The sequence below is a fragment of the Colossoma macropomum genome, unplaced genomic scaffold (assembly GCF_904425465.1).
Source record: "Colossoma macropomum unplaced genomic scaffold, Colossoma_macropomum, whole genome shotgun sequence".
NCBI lineage: Eukaryota > Metazoa > Chordata > Actinopteri > Characiformes > Serrasalmidae > Colossoma > Colossoma macropomum.
In genome coordinates, this window is record NW_023494810.1 from 32,128,407 (window position 1) to 32,153,130 (window position 24,724).

The following is a 24,724-nucleotide window of genomic DNA, read 5'->3' on the forward strand; positions in this document are numbered from 1 at the left end:
ATATTTCGATAATGAAGTCATAAAGTTACAAGAATAAACTTGTGATTGCGTTGGTGGCCTCGGTTGCTGTGCTGACGACGAAAATGACGCTGAGCTCACTGGAGTTCCTCTTCTTCAGGAACGATCATTTTGATTGTCATTCTCATTGTGTCCTGTCAAACTACATGCCCTCTTCGAAATGGCACGGAAGTGTAAAACACTAATAGCCGTGTAGACGAGCACTGCAAGCTCTTCTTCAACAACACAGACAGTTTCCTCCGAGTCCGTCTGGTTCTTTATTCCAAATAAACACAGTTTCATGCTCAGCCTTTTCTCATACCTTACCAATCTGGTGCTGATGTGCAGGAGAGACAGGGAGACTGAGTGTTTCTTTGTGGGTGAATCGATATGAAAGTAGAACTCCACCAACTCACCGCCCCTCATTTAACGCGAGGAGGTGCTGCCTTTACTTCGCAAAGCCTTTGGCTACAATACTGTGACTTCTTCTGGAATTAATGCCACTTTAATGCCGTAATTCTGTGACTTTATTCTCAAAATATTACAACTTTATTCCCAAAATATTACGACTTTATTCTCAAAGTCTACTATTTTTCATTTTTTTAACAGTGGCCCTAAAACGCTGTCATAGTTTTCGATCCCCCAAGCTATTATTTAATTTGCTGCTCAGGAAGCAGAAGTTTTGTGTTGTGCTGCGTGAAGGTAAGAGGTTTTGTTCAGCATCTAGCTAAAGTCATCACTTTACTAGGTCGTCCAGGTTCAGATTATACTTTGAAAACACTGTGAAGTTTATTGTGACACAAATACAAGGAGGGTTTTGTTCTTTTGGAGACATGATGAGACCTACATTACGCTAACAAGCATGGCTATGATGCACTAAAGCTATTGTTTTGTGTAGGATGGATGTATTGGTTCTTTTATTCTTATTAATTTTCATTGTATGCAATAGCATCTCCTATGGGTTGAGTGAATTGTTCTGCAATGTAAAAAGCCTATTACAAAATAAACTGCAGCAACTGAACTACATTAATGAACACTACTGGTGTCCAGTCTCCCTCCTTTCTCCTCAAAAATACGCAACGCAGAGGAAATGTGGGCGTGGACTGAGTCAGCAGATGGTGAAGCGCATGGGACATTTGGTTTACATCTTTGTCGCCGTGACCCAGATCACATAGACACCAAGAGGGGACCTGGGTGAAGCAAAAAAAAAAGAAAAACAAACTTCTATCCTTTGGACTTATAACCCTCTCATTATTTCTGAATTGAATATCACAGTTGGTGACAATTATGCTGAACTGGTGATAAACCTGTTGTGTGTGTTGAGTGTAAATAGATGGTTAGGCTGCATTCACATTACCAGGTTGAAGTGGCACAAATCAGATTTTTTGCCCTAAAGTGACTCAGATCTGATGTTTTCAGGGCTGTGTGGACACACAAATCTGATCTTTCAAATCCGACCTGAGTCACTTTCATATGTGGTCCTAGATCGGATACGTATCCGATTTATGGCCATGTGACCTTAATGTGACACTCAGATCTGAATTCATGTGCTTTTTCTCCCCTGCGCCATCATTCAGCGTTACCATGGCAGCAGCGTTGAACAGAAGTTAAAGCCTGTAAATGGTGGAAAAGCAGCTCACCTCACCTTTTTCTCCTTCGTCTCGCTCTAATAATGAAGCTGAGAGCTGATCAGAGTTAATTATCTTCTCAGCGAAGCTCGTTCTGCTCGTTAGTTTGTGCTGATGATGCACGTGATTCATTCACATGACGTTACTGAGTAGGATGTGCTCATGAGGGTCATTTCAGGACGCCGGTTCATCACATTAATGACAGATTTGAGTCACTTAGCTAAACGAGTGTGAAGCATCCTGTCAGAGAGATCGGATTTGAGCAAAAAATCGGATTTGAGCAACGAGGCTTGTAATGTGAACGTAACTTAAGTGATAACAGCCACATTCGCATTTAGCTGTGTTATAATTGTGTATAATCCTTATAGCCTGCTCTCCATACACAGCACTCGCAAATACTTCACCTTGTGTTCAAAAGAAATGCCAATGCTGTCATAATAAGAGTCCTATATATTAGTTGTTATACTGAATTATTCATTATCATGTATCATGAATTATTATATTGTGCACTGCTCCACAGCGACATCTGGTGCCAGCCCCTAATGTAGAGATGCCACTATGTTGGCTAGTTCATATGATTTGATTACGTTGCATGTGGCTTCTCTTTGATATTAAAGATTGAAGCTGTAGAATGTGGAAAATAGAGAAGCAAGCATGGTCAAGAAAGTTGGCTTTATGCCCCTCACAGCTGATGTGTCCCTCAAGACTGACCATCTAGCATTCAGTACAGCTCCCTGTTTTCACACCTGAAAACAACACAAATGAAGAGTTGCCCACAGGCAGCAAGGATAGCGCCATTTTTGCTGAAATACAAAACTGTTGCATATTATGCAGGGTTTTTTTTGTAAGCATAACAAGCAGTAGCAGCCAAGGAGTTGCTGGTAGGGTGACCATCCTCTCCACATCAGCTGCAGTAGCAAATGACTAGAACATGTGTCAGTTTAATTGTTTAGACAGAACACCAACATATATCCCTCACTGAAGTACCAGCATCACCACTGAACATATTCCTTACTTCCCCCTTTTCAGAGCTAGTTAAATCAAATCGTCTAACTCATATCAACCATAGTGCTGCAAATGCTTTCAGACACCAGCTAGCTAAAGTACATTAAAGTGTTTTTGTGCAGAGAGAAGATGTGACGTTACTCAGGCCAAACACTGCGTACGTGAGACCTGTTCTCTAACAAAACTGTAATGTGAATTTCAATAAACCGCTGACACCACGTAATTCAGTTTGTTAGCTAATTTAGCTAGCAAGTTATCAAACGCTCCCTCTCTCTCTCCAAATTCACACTCACATGTTCGTCTACAGAAACTGATATATTAACTAATAAATAGAAATTAATGTTAAAGAAAAACCTACTTTGTCCAGTGTTGCACAGGTGAGAAAGGCAAGCTTAAGGGAAAATGCACTGCTAAGACAGTATCCAGTCCTGCTAGCATTTGACGGCTAGCTGCTGAATATGCTAAAAGGACAACAAATGTAGTATCCTACAAAAGGTTACGGATGAGTGTTACACACGCGATGGGAAATGAGGAGCCTCCATACACGCAAAAAAGAGTTTACTTGCGATCTTCACAAGCTGAAAGCCCAAACAATGCACATTTCGTCAGCACTGAAACATGGCTGTATGCATGGCTCTTACAATGCACTTGATTGTACAGGACCCTCTCGCTGCACTAGATTTTTTCTGTATCCAAACGAAGTAAAATACAACTCAAATAGTTCAAAACTTTAACAAAAGGCTTCCCTCAACGCGACGAGTTTCTTATTTCACTGGCACCATCCCCGTCTTTCTTAAATACTGCAGGCTACTATTGTGAAGCTCAGCAGGTCATCAACACTTTCACAGCTCCGCTAGACCATACTGATTTCTACGGTCATCAGTATTCACTCACAACCCAAGCATGTGACTCATATTTGCTACTACAATGCTGTTTGTGTCATACACATTCATTTGGTATCCGTATTTCTTATTGTTAATAGAGTTCAGCTCACCTGAAAGCACAAACAATGCACATTTCGTCAGCTCTAAAACATGGCTGTACACATGGCTCTTACAATGCACTTGATTGTACAGGACCCTCTCACTGCACTAGTTGCCTAAATGCCTGTGAGCAGTACATTCCTGATGTGTGTTCCCCAACAACGTATACTGCAATTATTTATAATGAGGATTACAATGCACAGTGAAAACAAGAACTAAATAAAACACAATAAAAATTAAGAAAATAGGGGGGGGGAATATTCGTATGCATAACATAAATTAGTCCCACATGAGCTTTGTATAAACTGACAAGCCAACAGAAATGGCATAAAAAACATGAAGATGGATGAAAATCACAAGGAATTGCCACCACCTAGTGCCATGCTAGATTCATGTCATGCAACTCCTGCAATGCATTGGTTTTATAGGAAATAGCAGCTTTTAAGGATAATATGATTCTACCATAAAAAGGGTGTTAGTATACAGCCACAATTTGTTTTACAGTAAAGAGACGTTTTTTGTGTGTGTAACAGGATAACACTGTTGAAATCGGGCTGTTAATTTACAGTAATCTTTTACAGTGTCCTGGTGGCGGCTCAAATTTCATCAGGAGATTGTAACTTTTATCCTGATTAGCCAGTACAGCTCTGTTTTGTTTTTGTTAGGATCCATTCTGATGCATTTTGTACGAGTTGTAAAGGATGTATTGTTTTCTTAGGAAGTCCAGTAAGAAGATCATTACAGTGATCAACTCTGCTGTAACAAATGCATGAATGAGTTTCTCTGCGTCACTCAGAGATAGAAAAGGCCGAACTTTAGCGATATTTCTCAAATTATAGAAAAAAGCTACTTTAGTGACCGTGTTTACATGAGGGATAAATCAGAGCTCAGAGTCTAAAATCACACCAGGTTTCCTACTTCAGGTTTGGTATAGGAAGCTGAAGAACCAAGTTTCTCAGAAAGTAGCTTTCTCATAAAACAGAACCAAGTTTCTCATATAGCAGCTTTCTCTTCCCTGTAGGAAATGTTGTGACATCCACTGAGAAATATCTGACATACAGCTGGTTAGTCTGTCTACAGAGCCTTGATTATCAGAAGGAATCGAAATATATAATTGTGTGTCGTCAGCATAGCCATGAAAAATGATATCGTGTTTTCTAAAGACTGGAGAAAATCCTGGAGGGCAAAGAGATGTACAAAAGAGAAAAGCAAAGGCCTTAAAACTGAACCTTGTGGGACTCCACAAGAAGTGCTATATTTTTTGATGCATGATTTTCAAGTGAAACTATGAACTGCCTATTAACTAAATATGATTTAAACCATTCTAAAACTGTGCCTGAGAGGCCGACCCAGCATCCAGGATAGTGAATTAGAACCTTGTAATCAACGGTATCAAAGGCAGCACTGAGGTCCAATTAGACCAGAATAGAAGAATTTCATGCATCAGCACTTTTGTGTTATTTATCCCTGTCAAAGATCTAAGAAATAAACTACAAATTATTTCAATAAAATTAGTACATTATTTGATTTATAGGTGTATCTTATTTCCTTAACTTGCAAAGCTTCACAAAATCATCACAGTTTTCTGTTAAAATTTTAGACATTCTGAATACCAGACCTGTTTCTGGGCTTGAGAACAAGTACAAAACTGCAGTGATGCTTTTTGACACATTGTGGGTTAATAATCTTTTTAGCAGGTGACAGAATGTAAAGCAGGTTCTCCTGTTTCAGATTTGTTTAATCATATTGTCATGTTCTTAGCTTGAGATTCCCATCCTTCCCTGCAGAGGTCACTCTCTACTGAGTTTTAACGGCTGACCATCACCTGAAGCTTGTTTTCTCATTACTGTCTCATAGCTTGCATTTTGGCTAAGGTCTTTGTGAAGTCTTGCCAGATCATACCTTGAACTTTTAAGCCTTGTTACTTATTGTTGTGGTGTTTTTCATGTTTTTTTCATAATACTCTACAGTTTTTTTATTTTTATTTTTGGATTTTGTCTTTGTTTTAGTCGCCTCAGACTGTTTGTATGACTCTCTGGCTGTAGGAAGGTCAGCACACGCTTGGATCCACTTTCAAGTCTGTTCCTTGATGTTACACATATACAGTGGGTATAAAAAGTCTACACACCCCTGTTAAAATGCCAGTTTTTCATCTTGTAAAAAAATCATATTTTTATTTCCACCTTCAATGTGACCCATAATTTGTAGAATTCCACTGAAAAACAAACTGAAATCATTTAAAGGAGGAAATAACAAAACTAAAATAATGTGGTTGCGTAAGTGTGAACACCCTCTTATAATTGGGGATGTAGTTGTGTTCAAAATTAGCCAATCACATTTAAACTCGTGTTAAATAGTAGTCAGTACACAGCTGCCATCATTTAAAGTGGTTCTGATTAACCCCATATAAAGTTCAGCTGTTCTAGTAGGATTTTCCTCATCTTTTCTTAGTTGCATTTTACAGCAAAAGCCGTGGTCCATAAAGAGCTTGCAACACATCAAAGGGATCTGATTGTTGAAAGGTATCAGTCAGGAGAAGGGTACAAAAAAACTTCCAAGGCATTAGATCCACCATGGAACTCAGTGAAGACGGACATCAAGAAGTGGATTAAATTTGGCACAACAGTGACTTTACCATGAACTGGACACCCGTCAAAAATTGATGGAAAGACACAATGAAAATTGGTCTGGGAAGCTGCCAAGAGGCCTTCAGCATCATTAAAGGAGCTGCAGGACTTTCTGGCAAGTACTGGTTGTGCAGTGCATGTGACACCAATCTCCCGTATTCTTCATATGTCTGGGCTGTGGGGTCGGGTGGCGAGACGAAAGCCTTTTCTAACAAAGAAAAACATCCAAGCCTGGCTATGTTTTGCCAAATCCTACATCAAGTCTGCCAAAAGTATGTGGGAAAATGTGTTATGGTCTGATGGCCATAATTCCAAAAGGCATATTTGGCGTAAAGCCAACACTGTGCATCACCAAAAGAACACCAAACCCACAGTGAAGCATGGTGGAGGCTGCCTTACGCTTTGGGGCTGTTTTTCTGCAGCTGGAACTGGGGCTTTAGTCAAGGTGGAGGGAATTATGAACAGTTCCAGATATCAGTCAATTTGGCACAAAACCTTCAGACCTCTGCTAAAAAGCTAAGGATGAAGACGGATTTCACCTTTCAGCAAAACAATGGAGAATGAGAAGAGAAGAATGGCTTCGCCAGAAGAAGACCAAAGTTTTGAAATGGCCCAGCCGGAGCCCAGACCTGACTCCCATTGGAAATCTGTAAGTAGACCTGAAGAGGGCTGTATACAGGAGATGCCCTCGCTGTCGGACAGATTTGGAGCGCTTCTCCAAGGAAGAGTGGGCAAAGATCGCCAAGTCACAATGTGCCATGCTGATAGACTCCTACCCAAAAAGACTGAGCCCTGTCATAAAGTCAAAGTGTGCCTCAACGAAGTATTAGTTTAAGGGTGTGCATATTTATGCAACCACATTATTTTAGTTCTGTTATTTTATTTTTCCCCTCTAAATGATTTCAGTTTGCTTTTCAATGGAATTGTACAGATCATTAAAGGTGGAAATAAATCTGAAATGATTCACCCTGGTCTGATTTTTTTACATGACAAAAACCTGGCATTTTAACAGGGGTGTGTAGACTTTTTATATCCACTGTACCTGATTCAGATATTCATTCATTAACTAGTGATTGTGTCAAAAAGCAAAACTGTGGTACTGAGCTAAGAGGTTCATTTCTAACAATGCATAGCATCATTTACATTTTATGCAGCTGTGCTTTGTTTTGAGATTTTTTATATCAGCTTGTTGTTTTATAGGCATCCCCAAGGAACCGTGCCTCACCTCTCAAAGGTGTGTTTACATACATTTTGTACCCATGTTTGCGTTTGCAGACTGATCATATTGTTAAATGTTTTTGATTGAAGAGATCTGAAACGGCCAGATTGACTGTCTTTGCTAATGTGTTTTAAGTTTGTAATTGTAGGTGGTGATGCACAGTACCTCAAAATTACTGACCAGATGGAGGTTATCGATCAAGGAGAAAGCGAGGGAGAGTTTAAATAATAAAAGCTAATGAAGAACGAAATCAAACAAAATTAATTTCACCCCTCATAAGACTCTCTTTTCACTTCAGCATTCAAACCTGCCAGGTTAAGGTTATCAAAGGTTTGATTTGTAGTTAAACTGTGAAATTTTACAAGAATAAAGATTGCACTGCCAGATCAGATCAGAACAGTCTCCTGCTGTAGAATCTGGTGGTGTGGAAATCCAGAGTTGAACGCCTGATTCAGAAATCTTCAGGAAATCACTGCAGACCTCAAATCTGACAATGAAAATAAAGTAAAATAAAATACTTACAAAAACATCTCTAGATTAACTGATGTCAGATCTGCACTTCAATATCTTGCGGTGCGGGACTAATTTTCGCTGTTGCGTGTGGGAGTGGGCGGGTAACCAGCCCACCGCAGGCCGGAGCGGGACAAAGCATGCATGGAGAGAAATCCCGTGAGTTAATGGACAGCCTAAATAAAGTAGAACTATCACTAAATCATGTATATAAACAATATAAAATGATAACAGTAAAACAGTTCAAATGAATGAAGAGCTGCAACATGCAGATACAGAGGTGGCGTAGCTTCAGAGTGACGGCCACAGCTGCCCAGGAAAACAACAAAAATGACCGCTCTGTGGTTTAATTCTTGCTTTGTGTTCACTGGGAATAATTGGCGTTTTATAAAGGTCACTTCACAGTGAGCCTGATGACCATGACTAGACTGTGCCAGATATCGGATGTCAGTTCCCCTTGGCGGAACTGCGCGAGCGGGACAAATGATTCCCGTTTTCTGTGGAAGCAGAATTAAATCTTATGTAATAAAGTGTAACTTACAGAGATTAGTATGCCTCTACACCGCCATGTCTGAGAGTGGGGCTCTGCGGTTAAACACTAAACAAGAGCAAGTCATGCTGCCAGGAAAGACCGCCCTCAGGAAATAAACACCCAACCCCCCCCCCACCCCCCACCCCCCCCCACCCCAACACACACACACCACTCCTCAGACAAGTACTCCCTACAGCAGTTTGAGCAGTTTCAGTCGGTCAGTCTATGGACGTTTCAGTAAGTCTTTCTTGTATGGTAACAGTAGTGAGACCTGCAGCGGTTCAGAACTTTCCCCAACAGATTTAAACCCACCGTTTATCCTGGATTCACACACAGCCTGATTCTACAGCAGCTGACCGACCTGTAAGTAAACTCCTCTGTACTCGTTTGTTGTGACAGGACATTTTACAGGTGAAAGCCTGTAAATCACACCTGTTAACTAGACAGATTTGAATACTAACACCATCAGTCTTGAAATGTGAAAAGAGCCTGGTGAGCAGCTTGATTTCCAGCGCCCGCAGTTTTTGAATGATGAGTCTATTAATGTGGGTAAATGATCATTATCTATATATGATGTTATAATAACACTAATAACTGTATTATTGGGCTATACTGTCGAGTCTGATGCTTTTTTAATACCATTTTTATCTATTTTATTATCACTGTTAATATTATCACAGTTTTGCCAGTCAACTTAGATAAAAATACTTTTACTGAAAGTGTTTTTTTTTTTAATTAGGCAGTTGTTGCTGTAGTATTACAGCCATAAATTATAAAATGAAGATTAACAAAGTAACAAAAACTAAGTATAAAAACTAAATATAAAAATAATTTTTCTTAAGGTTTAATTACTGTAATATATGTGTATTTTCTACTTTATTATGACAATGAAAGTTGATAAAGTGACAGATAAAAACTTCATTGAACAATGAAATGACTGTAAAATGCCAACTGTAAAAATTAGTAATGGTCTGTTTTCATTAAGGGTTAATTACTCTAAAAAGTTTTGAAAGCAATGAATTTAATTTTTAAAATTGTGCGGCAACACTATTAAAAAACAACATGCATTCTACATCGTCAGATATCTTGGGAGATTAATATGACCAAGACCGTGACGTGCCTTAAAATCCTGTCTTCATTTCTTAAGACATGCCTCAACTTGCTTTATTATCATCAGTGTGTCTTCCGACGTGTCTTAAGAGGTGATGCTGATGGCTCAGTATGATGTCTTTCATTGTCCTCTGTTCGAGTGATGAGGGCGGTCTGTGGGTAAACGATCCTTATTAGTAACAAAGACAATCAGCTCTTCCTTGGTTCTCAGTGATATGAAAGCCTTTTCAGTCTGGATGGCTGAAGCCGCTGAGAGATTAGGGAGCGTCTACAAATTACAAATCATGAACAACGAATGGCCTCTGTTTAAAAATTATTGTTGATTGGTCTCAAAAGAAAAAAACGTTTTCTACCAGAATGATCGTCTGGCTAAGCAACAGGTTTTTATCAGATAAGACACCCAGAGAGCAGTATTGATTTCAGCTCTAATGCATTTGCATAGTTGTTGAACTCAATTGAAAATGAATCAATCTACAATGATTATGTGTTTCCCTGTTTTCCTCTCAGAGCTTTTAGAATTTAAACTCTAAACTTTTCCATTTCCCTTTTAGAATCACTCATGAAATCTGTGCATTTCCAAGAGCTTGGGGAGCATCTATGGTGGCTTATGCTGCTTACTGCTGGTCTGGAGCTGGTTTAGCTGGTAATGCTGGTGGCAATGTCGGTTTACCAGCAAAACCCTGTTGGTGAAACAGCATGGTCTTTGCTAGGAAGGCTGGTTGACCATCATGGTCTTTGCTGGGACAGCAGGTTGACCACCGTTGTCTTGCTGGTTGTTAAACCTCCACACTGTGGGGAGAAAATAACCGCAGTCTTCAGTCGAGAGACTATAACGTGACAGACCAGCACAACAAACTCAGATTCAAGCCAAAAAGTTATTCTTTCTCTTTTTCTTTTTCTGTAGCCAGAAACCTGCACTCTTTTGAAGTGCGTGGACAAATATCATAAGGCCGTCGAACAAACCAGAAAACTTCAGCCTTGAAGAAACAGAAACACGGAGACAAAGCAAAACAGGCAACAATAGATCAAGTTTAAATGACATCACTGAATACTTCCTACACTCTTAAAAAGGATGGTTCTTCAAGGGTTCTTTAGAAAAGATGACCGTTCGCTACAGCACCAAAAAGGGTTTTGCTATTGTTACAATGTGAAGCTTGTAACAATAGAAGAACCCTTTTTTGTGCTATAGAGAACCCTTACTATATAGGACCATATTCACCATTTCATGATACAAAGAACAATTCAAAACATGCACTCAAGTGGTTCTTTGAGTGTTCATCCTTTTTAAGAGTGTAGGAACGCTTGTTTAGTTGTCGGCAAGGTGGTCTGGGCTGGTGAAGCAGGTTCTGCACCATTGTCTTGTCTGGTTGACCAGCGTTTGTTGGATTTCGAAGATGTTTTCGTGGGACACCAGCATCACCAACAAAAGCCAGCATGTGCTGGTCACCAGTGTAAACGAGCAAAAAGATGTTCAAAACAAAACAAACACTGGTCAACAGCGATTTCCGTTAGGAAAAGTCTTGTTTAAATTCTCTCTTCTTTATTTAATTATACAACTTGGCAAAGGCAAAGTAATCCAATCATAACTGAAAGTAATCATATTACGTTCTATTAATGTAGTAATCCTTTGGATTAGGTCACCCCACTCTCCTCTGTTCCACAGGTGCATCTACCCTTAGATTCTACTGAAGTGGTGCTCACATTCTCATTTTCTACTACAGGGCAGCGAGAACGCACTGGTCACTTCCCTTTATCTCTGAATAAAAGCAGACAGCTCGTGTCATTTCTTCATAATACACCACTTTAAGCTGTGACAGACTTATGAGAACATCCCGGCTGAAGGGCAGTAATGTAGTTACCATACTTAAGTACGATTTTTCAGTATCTGTACTTGAGGAATTTGGAAATACTTTTTACTTTTACTTGCAATTTTAAACCAAACTCGTTACTTCACATTTTTGGTCTTTTTTATTTTGAGATCAGGCTCCTCATTAATGTGAATGGTTAGCAAATCGAAACCCTACTGGATATGAAACCGGCATCCCACACTCTCAGAAATAAAGGTACTAAACTGTGACTGGGGCAGGACCCCTCTTGTCTCTGGGGTGGGACCCTCAAGGGTACATCTCAGTACCTTTAGTCAGGGAACATAACTGAACCATAATCCACTGAAATGATATGTTCTAAGCTGTACTGACTCCACACACCCCGTCTCGTCTCCAGGCTTTTATTTTACTGTTCTGTTTTAAAACATTTGGTTATGAAAAGGTACAAATACAAACTTTTCACCTGGAAAAACTTATTTAAGGTTCACAATCAGACCTTAAAACCACTGTTGTACCTTTGAGGGAACATTTACATTGTTTGTACCTTGATGAAGGAAAAATGTTCCGGCACAGAACCTTTATTACTAACAGTTTCCCCTAGCCTACTTTAGCTCACCACAGATGTGCACCACTCCCGTGCCCCCGGGCTTTTGGCTGCCAAAGCACGCCACCGGAAGTGAGCTGCTCTGGCATGAGAAGCTCTACTTTCACTTTCATTCATTTCAGGTAGCAAAGAATTTCCCAAGAAAGCAACAGTGGTGAGCCAGCGCATATTGTGGGAGGTACAAATACATAAAGAAAATTCCTGTCCGTGCTTTTACTAACAAAAACTACCTGGTTGGTTCAAAAAACTGTTCTTGGCGTGTGCCCAAAAAAAAAAATTTAATTCTAATGCATGCAGGTCTAGCCCAAACCAGAGAGGCGTAGTAATTATTTACATTTAGACAACTATTTCAGCTGTTGGTATTTAGTTACTCATTCCTTTTTGTGTTTAATTTCATTCTGTCTTGTTGGTGAAAACATCTCTTCTGTGATTGGTCTCACCTCTTCCTTTGGAGCTTCAGCACTTTATTTTAGACCAAAAGAATCCCAAAGAAGAACAACACCGTGTAGAAAAGCTCATTCCTGTGCTGAAAGATGCTGCATTTGCCCTGCAGTTCTATAAGTCACTCAGTTCTTAAGTCGCATTTTGACTTAAAACTTTTGTACTTTGTTTTTCGGGAAGATACTTTCACTTTTACTTGAGTGATTATTTTATTCAAGTGTTAATACTTTTACTTGAGTATAGGTTTAGACTACTGTACCCACCTGTGGCATAAACCATTATTTACACTCACTCTCACGATTGTGTGTGTCTAATAAACACTCAATACAGAGCACCCTGTTCCTGCTCCGCTGTGAGTGCGCTGGCTCAATATGGCTGCTGCTTTACAAAACGTATTTAATATGGCTGCTGCTTTACATGTTTTTTTCGTTTGTTTTGTGTTGTTTGTGTGTATGTTTTGATGTTTCCCTGCTGGCTGAGGAGTTTGCCATCATAGCCACCGAGACAGTGGCTGAGAGTGATTTTCCAGCTGTGGCTCAGAGGATTTTTGGGCTGGCTGTTTCAGTGACGCTACATCACAGCTATGATGCAGCCTGGACCGGCCGCTTGAGTGATGCTGTATCGCAGCTACGAGGCTCTCTGGACTGGGGAGCTGATCGACGTGACATCACAGCCTGGGCTGGCTGCTTGGTTGTTGCTGCACTGCAGCTGTGGGGCTGCGTGGACAGTAGCATTCGACTGCATAAGCAGCACTAGACTGCAGCTACGAGGCCTCTCTGGCCGGCTGCCTAAGCATTGCTACATCACAGCTACGTGGCTGCCTGGGCCGGCTGTAATCCTTGAGCATGAGAAAGTCACTATATAAATTAAATGAAGATAAGTAAGCCTCACAGCAAGAAGCACCTGGGTTCCAGTCCCCGGGTGGGCGGCCAGGGTCCCCTCTGTGTGTAGTCTGCATGTTCTCCCCATGTCTGAATGGGCCCCCCCCCCAACAGTCCAAAGACCAATTGGAGATACTACAGTTGCCCCTGGGTGTGAGTGTGAATGTGTGTGTCTGTCTCCAGGGTGTTTCCTGCCTTCTACCCTCTGAATACTGGGATAGGCTCCGGCATCCCCTGTGACCCAGGAGGATAAGCGGCTTAGATAATGATGATGATAAAGAGGATGTCTAGCAAAAATACTGTCAGCAGGATCAGCAGGACTGTTGTCTGGGCACGTAAAGATCCGAGACTCAGCCCAGGTCAGTGTAGGATTGTTTCGGGAGATGTCTTGTATACGCCTCCTCTCTGCTAACAGAGAAACATTACATTTGTAGTTTTTATATATTTTAAAAGCTAAATCATCACTGAGTAAAACTCCTCTTGCCTAAAACCAAAAAGAAACAATATTTTAAATATAAACAATCATGCTAAAGCAAAGCAGACACTACAAAATATTGGGTAAACATTTTTTTTCACGTAGCCTGTAACATCAGCCTATGGTGGGCTGGATTTCAAATGAGTGGTTTTTTTTTTATGTACGGTGTAAAAATGATTCGGATTCAATACAGTAAGAAACTCTGTGGCTTTAAAATTTGGATGTTATTAACCTCAAATAATGATTTAACAGAATGTAACACACATTTACTGTTTGGTGTTCAATGAACTTGAAGTGGTAAAACTTTTCTAAGAAAACAGAACAGAAATTCCAGACACTTGTGCATTTTCTCCCTTGCTGTCTCATCATGCTCTCTCTTTCTCTCTCTCTTCCTTTCTCTTTCTCTTCCTCTTCCTTTCACTCTGTCCAGTCTCTCTCTTCTGAGAAGTGGGATCAGGGCTAGATAAGAAATATTTGGGCCTACAGCCCCGGAGACCCAGGCCAGGCGCCAGTTCATAGTTTTCATAGCTGTCATTTTTAACAAGATATGAGGATGAGTGAGGATTAGTGAGGTGGGACTGTACACTGTCAGAAAAATAGGTGCTAAACGGTCACTCTTGTCTCTGGGGTGGGACCCTCAAGGGTACATCTCAGTACCTTTAGTCAGGGAACATAACTGAACCATAATCCACTGAAATGATATGTTCTAAGCTGTACTGACTCCACACACCCCGTCTCATCTCCAGGCTTTTATTTTACTGTTCTGTTTAAAACATTCGGTTATGAAAAGGTACAAATACGAACTTTTCACCTGGAAAAACTTATTTAAGGTTCACAATCAGACCTTAAAACCACTGTTGTACCTTTAAGGGGAACATTTACACAGTTTGTACCTTGATGAAGGAAAAATGTTCCAGCACAGAACCTTTATTACTAACAGTTTCCCCTAGCCTACTTTAGCTCACCACAGATGTGCATCACTCCCGTGCCCCCGGGCTTTTGGCTGCCAAAGCACGCCACCGGAAGTGAGCTGCTCTGGCATGAGAAGCTCTACTTTCACTTTCATTCATTTCAGGTAGCAAAGAATTTCCCAAGAAAGCATTTACATTGTTTGTACCTTGATGAATGAAAAATGTACCTGAACAGAACCTTCATTACTAACAGTGTAGAACTCTTGGACTAAATAGTTCATAGAGCAGTAGAGACTTGTTATGCTCTCCAAACTGTTCACCATCCTTACAAATCCCTTCAGTTCTACTGTAATTTGAAGTTCCTGTAATTTATCTTGAATATAGTCTGATGCTGATGATATAGCCTGGGAAACTGATCTGTCAGCCTGAATACAGAAATGTCTCATAATTCTGTGAATCTTTCCAAAGAACTCACCAAACAACACACTAAACTGAATACAGGGTCTGATAACTGTCTGATAGAGTCTGCATTACAGCAGAGAGCACTGAACTCCTCCCAGAGGTCCTGTGTTAAAGTGGGAGAAGTCCAGATTTGCATATTTAACTCCAGACATTCAGCTAAAAGTAGGAAGTTCTTTTTCTGAACGACACAAAGGTGAGAACTTCAGGTAAGATCTGCTTTCATGCAGCTGACAAGAACTGCTAAATTAGTTATTTGAAGGAGAGATTAAAAAGAGAAAGACAGGAGTGTTTATGTTTAATCTAGCAGCACATTGGATTAATTAGATCTCATTAATAATATGTGTCATTAGAATTAATGTGTGTCCAATGACGGCGTTTTAGGGCCACTGTTAATACAAATAAAAATACTAGACTTCGAGAAAAAAGTCCTAATATTTGGAGGATAAAGGGGGCTAACTGTAGGGGGGCTAACTGTAGGGGGCTGCCATAACGCGTTGGGGTCTCGGTTGCTTTACTGGCGCCGGAGCTCCACTCACTCCTGTCTCTCTGTGGATCATTTTGATCATCATTCTCACTGTCTGTGAAACTTCATGCCCTCTTTGAATGGGGGGAGATGTAGCCCCCCGATAGCCGTGTAGACGACCCTGCCTGAGATTCTCCTTCAACAACACAGACAGACAGTTTCCTCCGAGTCCGTCTGGCTCTTTATTCTAGATAAACACAATTTCCTGCTCAGCCGTTTCAGCCGGTTCTTACACTAATAACAGGCTGGTGCTGATGTGCAGGAGAGACAGGGAGACTGAGTGTTTCTTTATGGGTGAATCGATATGAAAGTAGAACTCCACCAACTCACCGCCCCTCATTTAACACGAGGAGGTGCCGCCTTCACTTCGCAAAGCCTTTGGCAACAATATTGCAACCTTTCCTGGTATTAATTCCACTTTAATGTCGTAATTCTGTGACTTTATTCTCGAAATGTTACAACTTTATTCTCTAAGTCTACTAAAGTCTACTAAAGTGTTCCTTTTTCACTAGGTGTCAATGACTTTCAGATCCTAGCAGTATCTGAGCTTAGGACTGGTTTTCTCTCTAACCTATTGGTAACTAGCAAAGATTCTTTCTCTGGATAGACAAAGCACTTTTTGTAAGTCGCTCTGGATAAGAGCGTCTGCTAAAGGCTGTAAATGTAAATGTAAATGTACTATTTTTATTAACAGTGGCCCTAAAACGCCATCATAGTGTCCAAATCTTCATATGGGTACCTTTTTATTTTTTCTGCCTTTGGGAAACATTTTATGATGTAAAAGCTTTGTAGTCGTTGAGGAACTTCTGGTCTCCTGAGCCGTTTTTGGAATTTCTGCATTTCTGCAATGGCAACATAAATGGGCCTGTCACTGACCACTAGGTGACAACAAATGACAGTGATAATAAAATTGTCTTTTTTCTCTTTTATTTCAAAAGCTTGACGCAACCGGAATCTTTTAAAAACTTCATCAGCCTCCTTCAGTCACCTCATCATCATGAACAGCGAAGACAAAAACAAAGAGGAGTGGATTCCAGTGCCCGTCTCTGAACAGCCACAGCCGTCATGTTCACCGTGTCCACCATGTGACAGCTCATGTGAAGGTGCAGATCAGCTGTGCTCACATTTCTGTTCAGAGGTCAGTGACTTTTTACACTCAATTAACAATACACTCGTTATCATCGCCACTGGACACAAGAATGTCTTTTGTATAGAGAATCCAGGCAATGTGCAAAAGTCTGGACTTCAGGCAGGAATAAATTTTGTCGCTGTCCGTGACATTTTGACTGGGGCAGCTGAGGCGAGACGCAGATTTAGAGTGGGTGGGCCATGACATAGCAATCAAGCCTCAGGACAGGATTATTAAAATGTACATAATGTGGTGTCAGTGAAGACCTGGGAAGCGTGCTTTAAAGGTGAATGCTCTTTTATTGAACATGCAGCAAGGATGGAACCGCTGCTCAGCGCCGCTGAAACAGCTGAGATAGCAGGCAGGTCACTTCTAACCACGGCCCAGCACAAATAACACATGTACAACAAAAACAAGTTATTTACACAGTAAGTCTCTCTCTACTGTGAGTGTGACGCCTCCCAAGAGCCGCCACGCATTGCCATTCTGCATCGCCACACCTCCTGCGGTCCCACAGCTGCACAAGCCAGTTATGTTTGTTGTGGGTTCAGAGGAATCATAAGGGAAAAGTGTTATTTAATCTTAGGTCAACTGTGTAAATGTACATATTGACTTTTGGAGCTGTGCCTCACATTTTCAGCATCTTTCTAAGCCCAACCTTTGTGACATGGTTTCCACTCCAAATGGAGAATGACTCATTTGCATTTAGAAACACCTCCAACTGGAAACCAGCTGAAGTGAATATAGCTGTAAATGCATCTCTAAATTCTTATGTCTTACATCTTTCTCTTCTTTTCCATTTCAATAGATTTGCACACATTGTTGTGCTGCTTTATGCGTTGCTTTATGTGGTATGTATGACCAGTAGTGGCTAATGCACCAAAGCTCTGATGCGGAGATTAAAGGTAGGTGAGTAAAAAATTATACCATTCAATTAGTTCCAGCAATTAACACCTTTCAGTTTTAATCTGAAGTGATCAAATACTTTGTAGGGAAGCTGGAGTTTCAGGACACTCAACTGGCTACTGGGATGGAGCTTGGTGTATCTGTGAGTGATGAGGTCTTGGGATCGCTTCCTACTGGCCGCAGGATGACCGTCTCACGTGATAAATTCATCCCATCGTACTGACAGCTACAGATAATCAGTATTAAGGGGAGGGAAGAGTTTATATTATGTGTATATATTGTGAATCAACCTAAGTCATCTCCAAAAAACTATGCAACTGTCAGGTTCCAAGAAATGGGTCCTCAGTGTGACAGATAACGAGGTTCTAGGATATTCCAAAGATGAATCTGGCAAAAAATCACAACCCAGTCTGTTTCACGATGACAGAGCTCCTCACTACTGGATTTTGCCTTGGCTCGTTGTGTTACTTTATTTCTGTACTATTCATTTACAAATACATTTCGCTTATTTGTATTTTGGTACTTATTTAACCCTTGTGTGGTGTTCAGGTCTGTCTAATGTTTACCAAAAGAAAAAATAAATAAAATAAATAAAAGCGATTTATTATTATTTCAGCCTCAGATTCTTGGCCTTTCCTCATTTTCTGTGAAGAACATATAAAATAACCCATTTTCAGTGCTTCACTCTGTTCACCCCATACATATTTATATTACACATGTGGTGTTGGGTGAACCTGCGGGGAGTAAAAGTGTGGAGGTGCTGTGTCCTTCACTCTGTTCTCCTCCTACATGGCCTGCTGTTAGTGTGTGTCTGTGTGTGTGTGTGTGTGTGTGTGTGTGAGAGAGTGGACACCATAGACAGGCTGCTGACTGGCTACAGCTGCTAAAGGAGAACCCTACACTGGACACTTGTGATATTTTAAACATCTGGTATTTTTCCATAAATTGTTATGACTGTATTGATTTAATAAACAATAGTAAAACTAATAGCCATTAACACACTAATCTTAAACCATTCATACGTGTTTTATAAGAGTGGTCTTATTCTATAGTAAAACCACAACATCTACACAATACAAAATAAATGTCATATCTGAGAAGAACGTCATATTTAGCTTTTTTGTCATTTTAAAGTGTATTTATTTAATTAATAGGGACTTGAACTGAAGGCTCGGTTAAATGCCTAGATGAATAAGTGTGAACTTTGTGTCCAGTGTGGAGAGAGAGTAACTTTTCTTTTGGTTATTTTTTTGTTTTTTTTGCCCAACAACTGCTTTTCACAACAAACTAAACGCAACAAATCATTTCATACAAACTCACATCACATGCATTACCTGTACCGTCTGTTTGTCTAAGCCAGACGGATGGTCAGAAAGTCAGACTTTGCCCTTAGCTGAGAATGAGGACTCATGAAATCAGCCTGAGAGAAAGAATTAGGACCATCAGCCTTGAAGCTCTCCCATTTTCAGGGCTTGTGCACCTTTTTGTGTCAATTTTGCGACTGCCAGTCACTGACTTCATGAGACTTTTATTATGGAAAATTTCACCATCTGCTGGACATAACTGAAACGCCACAATAGTGTTTAGAGGAAAATGGTGAAACAATGTCGAACTGTGGACCTTTTTGCACCTTTGTGCACCTTTCTGTGTCAATTTTGCGACTGTCATGTGTCGTCAGTGAGACTTTCATTTTGGAAAATCTCACAAACTGATGGTGCTTAAAGGAAACTAATGAAACAAGCTCCAAGCTGAAAAAAATGTTGGCTAGCTTGTACAAACTTCAAAAATGTTAGGACAGTATGTGTTCCTTCAGTGCTGGCATTTTGTTTTTTTCCTTTTTTGTATTTCTCTGCTTTATTGCGTTAGTTGATATACACTGGAGGCACATTTTAAAAATATAACATCTACAGTATACAAAATAAAGGTCATATCTGAGTGGAATGTCATTCCTTTTTTATATATCTTTAAATTTTTATAAATATATATATATATATATATATATATATATATATATATATATATATATATACATATATATATATATATATAGGGTTGGCATGGTGGCGCAGTGCTGTTGCCTCAGCAAGAATGGCCTGGGTTTGATTCCCAGCCGGGTGACCACAGTCATTTCTGTGTGGAGTTTGCCTGTTCTCCCCGTGTCTGCGTGGGTTTCCTCCGGGTACTCCGGTTTCCTCCCACAGTCCAAAAACATGCAGTCAGGCTGATTGGACATGCTGAATTGCCCCTAGGTGTGACTGTGTGTGTGACTGTGTATGTCTGTCTGTCTGCCCTGCGATGGACTGGCGACCTGTCCAGGGTGTATCCTGCCTTCCGCCCAATGACAGCTGGGATAGGCTCCAGCACCCCACCGCGACCCAGAAGGATAAGCGGTTTAGATGGTGTATGTACGTATGTATATATATGTGTTGTTTTTTGAAGAGTCTTTATGGAGTCAGATGCCGAGCTGGATAACTGTCAACTTTGTGATGAGGTATGTGATGTTTATTTGTTTAAGCCAAATACTGAGCCAGAAACTCGTCAGTCGCATGTTTAGTGACTCTGCAAAGGTCCAGCTCGGGCCTGGGCCACCTGCGATAGCACGGTCAGCCAGCAGAGGGAGGCACAGAGCCACCATGCAGTAATCAAGGGTGATTTGTGATAACCTGTGTTTAACCTTCCTGAGCCAAGCTGACCCACAGACCCCTGCTCAGTCCTGCTGTTTCAGAGCTCTGGCAGCAGATCAGCTGATCATTTCAGTAAAGGATTCTCGGGTTTACTCTCGCGCCTCTATCGCGAGTGTGGACCCCACTGTAGATTTACAAAAACACAGCAGAAATTCAAGGAACCTTTGTTTTAATGCTGGCTGGAAAAAACAGATTCCAATCAACTGGTCAAACGTAGAGCAGATCAACAGAACAGCTGAACACAGAGCTGATCTACACTGAACTGCAGCTGTGCGGCCGTGTGGAGGCAGAGCAGCACCACAACGAACCAGCCTAATGGGGGGCAGTTTAGGGTGAAATACACTGAAACACAGCTATGAAGCATTTACACATATACACAGACTACACACATACACACAGACTACACACACACACACACTACTCACACATACACACAGACTACACACACACACACACTACACACACACACTACTCACACATACACACAGACTACACACACACACACACTACTCACACATACACACTACTCACACATACACACAGACTACACACATACACTACTCACACATACACACAGACTACACACACACACTACTCACACATACACACAGACTACACACACACACTACTCACACATACACACAGACTACACACACACACACACTACTCACACATACACACAGACTACACACACACACTACTCACACATACACACAGACTACACACACACACACACTACTCACACATACACACAGACTACACACATACACACAGACTACACACATACACACAGACTACACACACACACACAGACTACACACATACACACAGACTACACACACACACACTACTCACACATACACACAGACTACACACACACACACACTACTCACACATACACACACTACTCACCCGCACACACTACTCACACATACACACAGACTACACACACACACACACTACTCACACATACACACAGACTACACACACACACTACTCACACATACACACAGACTACACACACACACACACTACTCACACATACACACAGACTACACACATACACACAGACTACACACATACACACAGACTACACACACACACACAGACTACACACATACACACAGACTACACACACACACACTACTCACACATACACACAGACTACACACACACACACACTACTCACACATACACACAGACTACACACACACACACACTACTCACACATACACACAGACTACACACACACACACACTACTCACACATACACACACTACTCACCCGCACACACTACTCACACACACACACAGACTACACACATACACTACTCACACATACACACAGACTACACACACACACACACTACTCACACATACACACAGACTACACACACACACACACACTACTCACACATACACACAGACTACACACACACACACACTACTCACACATACACACACTACTCACCCGCACACACTACTCACACACACACACAGACTACACACATACACTACTCACACATACACACAGACTACACACACACACTACTCACACATACACACAGACTACACACATACACACAGACTACACACACACACACACTACTCACACATACACACAGACTACACACATACACACAGACTACACACATACACACACTACTCACACATACACACACTACTCACCCGCACACACTACTCACACACACACAGACTACACACATACACACAGACTACACACATACACACACTACTCACACACACACACTACTTATGCACACAGACTACACACAAACACACACTACTCACACATACACACACTACTCACACACACACACACTACTCACACTACTCACACATACACACACTACGTACACACACACACTACTCACACACACACACACACTACTCACACATACACACACACTACTCACACACACACACACTACTCACACATACACACACTACTCACACTACTCACACATACACACACTACGTACACACACACACTACTCACACACACACACACTACTCACACATACACACACACTACTCACACACACACACACTACTCACACTACTCACACATACACACACTACGTACACACACACACTACTCACACACACACACACACACTACTCACACATACACACACACTACTCACACACACACACACACTACTCACACACACACACACTACTCACACATACACACACACTACTCACACACACACACACTACTCACACACACACACACTACTCACACTACTCACACACACACACACTACTCACACACACACACACTACTCACACATACACACACTACTCACACACACACACACTACTCACACACACACACACTACTCACACTACTCACACATACACACACTACTCACACATACACACACACTACGTACACACACACACTACTCACACACACACACACTACTCACACACACACACACTACTCACACACACACACTACTCACACATACACACACACTATGTACACACACACACTACTCACACACACACACACTACTCACACATACACACACACTACTCACACACACACACACTACTCACACACACACACACACTACTCACACATACTCACACATACACTACTCACACTACTCACACATACACACACTACTCACACATACACACACTACGTACACACACACACTACTTACACACACACACACACACTACTCACACATACACACACACTACTCACACACACACACACTACTACACACACACACACACTACTCACACATACACACACACACTACTCACACTACTCACACATACACACACTACTCACACATACACACACTACTACACACACACACTACTCACACACCACACTACACACCACACTACTCACACATACACACACTACTCACACATACACACACTACACACACACACTACTACACACACACACACTACTTACACACACACACACACACACACAGACTACTCACACATACACACACTACTCACACATACACACACACTACTCACACACACACCCACACTACTTACACACACACACACACTACTCACACACAGACTACTCAAAAATACACACCCACTACTCACACATACACACACACTACTCACACATACACACACACTACTCACACATACACACACACACACACTACTCACACATACACACACACACACCCACTACTCACACATACACACACACTACTCACACATACACACACACACACACACACTACTCACACATACACACACACTACTCACACATACACACACACTACTCACACATACACACACTACTTACACACACACACTACTTACACACACACACACACTACTTACACATACACACACACTACTCACACATACACACACACACACTACTCACACATACACACACACTACTACACACACACACACACTACTCACACACACACACCACTTACACATACACGCACACTACTTACACACACACACACTACTTACACACACGACTCACACACACACACACACGACTTACACATACACACACTACTCACACACACACACTACTCACACACACACACTACTTACACACACACACTACTTACACACACACACACTCACACACACACACACACTACACACACACACTACTTACACATACACACACTACTTACACACACACACTACTCACACACACACACACACACTACTTACACACATACACACGACTTACACACACACACACTACTCACACACACACACACACACTATTTACACACACACACACACTACTCACACACACACACACACACTACTTACACATACACACAAACTGAGGTCACTGCATGCTTGACAGTTTTCAGTGCACCCAGAAGTCGTTTCACTGTAACAGGAAGGCAGAGTTTTACAAAATAAGAGCATGCTCAGCAGCACAAAGGAAAAGGTTTCTGAAAAAAATCTCCTTTAAACCTTTTTTACAGATGAGCAAGCAGCTCATCATCCATACAAGATCACCAACTGCTGCGTAATTTACTTGGTTCCCTGTATTAATTAACTTTTGATTGCTTTTGAGGAGCCCACCACCCACAAGGTCCAGCATGGGGGACCAGTGCAGTGACCCGTTCAGCGGAAACTGGTTCTTGGCATGGAATGTAATCTAACTGGGGGAAGGAGCTGTAGCTTGTGCGGGAGGTTGAGAGGTACCAATTAGATATAGTTGGGCTCACCTTCACCCACAGTGTCGGCTCTGGAACCAAACTCCTTGAT

General features: G+C 41.3%; 1 long non-coding RNA gene across 2 annotated transcripts; it reads left to right on the forward strand.

Annotated features, from left to right (window-relative positions):
- The first annotated feature begins 8,664 nt into the window (after positions 1 to 8,664).
- On the forward strand, positions 8,665 to 18,255 carry LOC118799651. Of its 2 annotated transcripts, none has more exons than XR_005006128.1 (4): positions 8,665 to 8,864; positions 16,673 to 16,872; positions 17,672 to 17,772; positions 17,856 to 18,255. It is a non-coding gene; the product is annotated as an uncharacterized LOC118799651 (long non-coding RNA). The 2 variants fall into 2 exon arrangements; XR_005006129.1 differs by having other exon boundaries at positions 17,672 to 17,768.
- Positions 18,256 to 24,724: the final 6,469 nt, after the last annotated feature.